Source organism: Alexandromys fortis, unplaced genomic scaffold, assembly GCF_014885135.2.
Source record: "Alexandromys fortis isolate MF-2015 unplaced genomic scaffold, M_Fortis_MF-2015_v1.1 scaffold_149, whole genome shotgun sequence".
Taxonomy (NCBI): Eukaryota; Metazoa; Chordata; class Mammalia; order Rodentia; family Cricetidae; genus Alexandromys; species Alexandromys fortis.
Window position 1 is genome coordinate 2,500,861 of NW_026068025.1, and position 5,041 is coordinate 2,505,901.

The 5,041-nt window shown below is 47.4% G+C and overlaps 1 long non-coding RNA gene and 1 other non-coding gene across 9 annotated transcripts in view; one reads left to right on the forward strand and one right to left on the reverse strand.

Annotated features, from left to right (window-relative positions):
* Nucleotides 1-4,115, forward strand: part of LOC126514710 (uncharacterized) — a 9,868-nt gene extending 5,753 nt beyond the window's left edge. For 4 of the 8 annotated variants that reach the window (XR_007595646.1, XR_007595645.1, XR_007595647.1 and 1 more), the window contains 2 exons: nucleotides 1-685; nucleotides 777-2,168. The exon at nucleotides 1-685 is cut by the window's left edge. This is a non-coding gene — a long non-coding RNA (uncharacterized lncRNA). The other 4 variants (XR_007595650.1, XR_007595649.1, XR_007595643.1 and 1 more) reach the window with 4 other exon arrangements.
* On the reverse strand, nucleotides 2,649-2,720 carry Trnaw-cca (transfer RNA tryptophan (anticodon CCA)). Its single transcript has one exon. It is a non-coding gene; the product is annotated as a tRNA-Trp (tRNA).
* Nucleotides 4,116-5,041: the final 926 nt, after the last annotated feature.

The following is a 5,041-nucleotide window of genomic DNA, read 5'->3' on the forward strand; positions in this document are numbered from 1 at the left end:
GACAGAGAGAGAGAGACAGAGAGAGAGACAGAGACAGAGAGACCAGCAAGGAACTGCCTTTCTAAAGGCTCTAAAACCTCCCCAGCCAGCACCACCAACTGGGGACCAAGTGTTCAAATGCATGAATCTGTTGGGGACATTTCTCATGCCAACCACAGAATGTGAGGGTGGGGGTCTTATATCGGGCTTAAGATACACTGGCCTCTTCAGAGTAGGGACTTCTATGTTGTCAGGCCTGAAAGCAACAAACCACCGTCTCTGCTCTCTGTCGTCTCCCTTGGATGCTGCCCCTCCCCTGCTCTGTTATCATCTTCCTCAGAGAAACTATTTAATTTAGGCTTAGATATTTTTCATTCTATTTTCATGATCTCAACAGTTGCTCAAACTTTCTGTCTCCTTTGATCTTTGTAAGTTCTCTCAGTTCAGTCTTTGTGCGAGGCATCCACCACGCCCACTTTAATCCTGTCTGGGAACAGAAGCCAGGGTGTCATGAATACCACACAAGCACGCTGCTAAGGGAGCCACCTCCTCAGCCCCTTAATATTCTTGCCTTTTCAATTCTATCATGAGTAAGTTTCGTCTGAGACCTTCTATATGAGAAAGCTAGAGGACATGATGTGAGGATGACATCTCATCCAGAGGGACTTTATCTCCACCTCTGTGCGCCTCTGTCAGTACCAGACAGGTGAGTCAGGTCGAGTGAGTCATACTTAAAGCTATCTTTTATTTTACTTATTTTTTAAACTACTTATTTATTTTTATTTTATGTGCATCAGTGTTTTGCTGCATGTATGCATGTGTGAGGGTGTTGAAACCATCAGAACTGAAGTTACAGACAGTTGTGAGCAGCAGTGTGGGAGCTGAGACTTGAACAGACTCTGATCCTCTGGAAGAGCAGCAAGTGCTGCTAACAGCCGAGCCATCTCTCCAGCCCCAGAAGTCACTTTCCATGACCCCATGGAGACTACATCCTTTTGGTGAGAAAGAGCATTTGCACACACCACAGTCTCTTCTTCCTCGTTTTCCTGATGTGATTCACTGTCCTAGTATTGATGTGTATATTCCTGTTTATGGTAAACTTTATTATTTTTTTAAAAATTGCAAATAAATAAAAATATCATATACCAAAATTAATCAGAATCATAGAACTCAATGAGAAATTAAAATTGGCAATCAGAATAGAAGCTGAGAAGCTTCACATTTAATTATACTTTGTGCGTATATTTTATGCACTTATCCACCCCTTTTCTTGAAACGAGGTCTTGATATGTAGTCGAGGCTAGCCTTGAGCTTGCACTTCCCTGCCTCATTCTCCCAAGATCTAGGATTATATTCCTGCCACCACAACAGAGTCGCCATTCACTTCTACATACAGATACACATTTCAGTACCAAATTACTTACAGCTTGACTCTTTCTAACCTGGAAATCCAAAATGCTTCAAAGCCCAAAACCTCTGACCAGTGACATGATGCCGAGGTCAGCCCAAAAATTCTACACCTTGGCTTCGCAGGACAGGTGGACATAGCGATTATGTATGAAACGTAAGTGGATCCTATGTTTGAATTTGAGTTTCAAGTTAAAAATATGTAATTACATGTATATCAATGTCCTGGCTAGTTTTATGTCGTCTTGACACAGTTAGAGGTATCTGAGAGGAGGAGGCCTCAGTAGAGAAAATGCCTGCTTGTGGACAGGCAGTAGGCAAGCCTGTAAGACAATCTCTTAATGATTGGTGGAGGAGGGCCTGACCTGGTGCCTGAGACGCCTTGGGCAGGTGTTCTCTAAGACAGCAGGTTTAATACGCCATGAGAACAAGCCAGGGAGCAGCACCTCTGTGGCCTCTGCGTCAGCTCCTGCCTCCAAGTTCCTGCCCTGTTTGAGTTCCTGCCCCCAGCGCTTTTGATTGAACTGTTACTTGGAACTGTGAGTGAAATAAAAAGTCACTTTGGTCATGGTGTTTCATCACGGCAATGGTAACCCTAAGACAGCCTACATTCCAAAAGTTTTTATAAAAATCTGAAACAGTTCTGGTTCCAAGCATTTTACATAAAAGAACTCAATTTCAATTTCATGTTTATAATTTTGATGCAGCATACTTTCATTTTCTGCATCAATCTTGCAGGAGAGGAAGAGAATGAAAACAAAGCTATTAACAAAAAAAATCCAGGTCTCATGGTTGTAACTGGATTTGTAGGGATTAGGATGGGGCACGGATGTTGAAGACGTGACCTCCCGAGAGATGATCATCGCGAGATCAAGAGAAAATGAAACTCCAAGCAAACACGGAGAGATCTATCTTAAAGCACAGGTTCAGCACTGATAGCTCACACCGGCCCAGGAAATCTGGGGGTGGGGGGTTCAGCCCGAGGGGCAAGGCAGGGCTCTGACCGTGGAGGCTGAGTCAGCGCACCTTCCCTAAGATCCCACCTCGATTCAGTTGCTGCTGCAGCATCGCCTCCTGTCGGTCATCGGGAATCATCGCTTTGCAGAGCGTTCGGGCGTTCACGATCTCAAAGAAGAGATAAAGTCGTGCTTGTCTTTCACGGTGTAAGAAAGACGGTTTAATCCGCTACTAATCCAATTTCGTCTTTGAGGATTTGCTGTACTTTATTCTTGTTGGCGAAGGAAAAAAAGATGAACCCGAATTGACCCCGACGTGACTTGAACACGCAACCTTCTGATCTGGAGTCAGACGCGCTACCATTGCGCCACGAGGTCACAGTCAGCTAGTGACTCTGCGTCGCTAAAGGCCTCACTCCACCGGCTCGCTCCTGGGCTCAGGGGTTCGGGTAGAGCATCGGCGCTCACGGATGCAGGGGAGGGGTTCGGAATCCCGCGGCGCCGGCCAGAACCGCCGCGCGGAGGCTGCCCGGTCGCCAGGCAGCGACGAACGTTTGGCTCTTCCCCCTCAGTCTCTCGCGGCGACCCGCGGGGGACACTCACGAGCGAGGGGGCGCCGAGGAGGAACTGAGGGATGTTCGGGAGCCGGGGGCCGCCCGGGGACTGTGGGATCGGGGGACCCGACTGACGGCGGCTGGGAGGCCGCGGGACCCGCCTGTAAGATGGCGGCCGCCTCTGCGGCGGGCACGGTGCTGCCCGTCCGGGGTGACGGAGATCGGGGACCCCGGGCACGGGGCGGCCGGTCCGGGATGGCGGGGACCGGCGGGCACTCGAGCGCCTGCTCTGGTTCTTAGTCCCCTGTCCCCTTGGAAGAAACTGGGCGATGCCCAAGCTAATGGCTAGATGAACAAGCAAGAAAGGCGCGCAGCTTTATTAGCTATACAAATAAGCATTTCTTTGAGAAAAGAGCAACACGCGGAATAGTCGTAAAACAGAAACACTAGGATTTCTCGGTGCTGTCTCTTCGTCCCGATTGTGTCCCGTACGTATGCTAGTGCAGAGATCGCACACAAAGTATCCGAATTTTCACGAAGGGCAAATACCTAACCAGCACCATTAGCATGTGTTTTTTGGATATTTTGAAAGGCTTAATAAATACACACTCATAAACTGAGGAACTCTTACCATCTTAAAATCTACTAAATGATATCTTTGGATCTATTGAACGTTTCATAAAACCTTAAAATGTTGCTTTACTCAAAACAACGTTCACGGGGCCTAGGATAAAAAAAAACTTAATCAAGCCATGAAATTTAGCATGAGATACAGATACATAGATTTTTAATGATGATTTCCTTCCTACATAAAGTGTCTCCTATGGATGGCTCACAACCACCTGTAACTTCAGTTCCCGGGGATCTGGTGCCCTCTTCTGGTCTCTCTGAGTTGCTATAGATTCCTTTTTTCAGGATTAGTCTTTTGTTTGTTTTTCCAAACAGGATTTCTCTATGTAGCCCTGTCTGTTCTGGAACTCACTCTGTAGACCAAGCTGGCCTCCAGCTCAGAGCATATCTAAAGGAATTTCTTTTACCTTCATTAAAAGCGGTTTCTTTCATAAGAAGCTTTCAAAAATACATAATAAACAAACAAACAAACCTGGTCCTGGAAAATATCTCAGTAGTTAAGAGCACTGGCTGCTCCTCCAAAGAACCTGGGTTCAGGTCCCAGCACCCATATTTGCGCTTGACTCCAGTTCCACGGGCTCTTTTGTCCCCTTCTGGTCCTTGGGTATTGCATGCACATGGTCCACATACAAATATACTAAGGTATGCATGTGGCTCCTGCACACACGTAAAATAAAATTTACAGCACCTCAAGAATTCATCTGCTGGACTCAGTGAATATCTTTGTATTATCTGAATAGCTTTTTTTTTTTGAGTTTTAAATCGTCAGGTTAAAAGTTCAGATGGGAGAGGCTGTTTTCTTTGTATCCAGTGTTCAAGGCAGTGTATTTTATTCTGGAAAATTCTCTCCATACTCATGGAATAGGACTGTCTATGCTAAATGGGTAGGAAAACTGAGAGCAGTTAGGGAATAATGCACTAAAAGTGGGAACCCAAGTTAACTAGCGGGGAGGAAGTATTCTGAGTCTATAGGGGACAGCACTCATGGAAGTGGTGAGTTGGGAATTTTACTGTGTCCCCGTCGCCCTGTGCCTCTGCCGCCCTGCGCGTCCCTGCTGCCCTGCTGTGCATCCGGGAAGGAATAAGGAAAACTGGGGCATGCCAATGAGTGCACAGGGCCCGAGAAGATCCGCGAACGTGGCAGTGCTCTGGGACCCGCAGCCCTGGGTCCGTGACCAACCCAGGTGAAAGCGAGTGCAGGGACAAAGCAAGTGAACAGCCTGGCTCCCACCCTTCACGCCCCAACTTTAAAAGTGTGGCTCTGGGGCCCCAGGGCACTCACCAAAATCCCAAGATTATACCAGGGACACACAGAAAAGTATTAAAATGGAGGAGGGTTTTTCAAGAAAGGGAAAACAAGGCTGGAGAGATGGCTCAGCAGTTGCAAAGGACTCTGTATGCGTGCCCTGCACCTCACAGCTGCCTGTACCTCCAGTTCTGTGGTCATGGGGATCGGACACCTTTGGCCTCTGTGGGAACCTACACACATTGGGGGAGGAGGACAGACAGACAGAG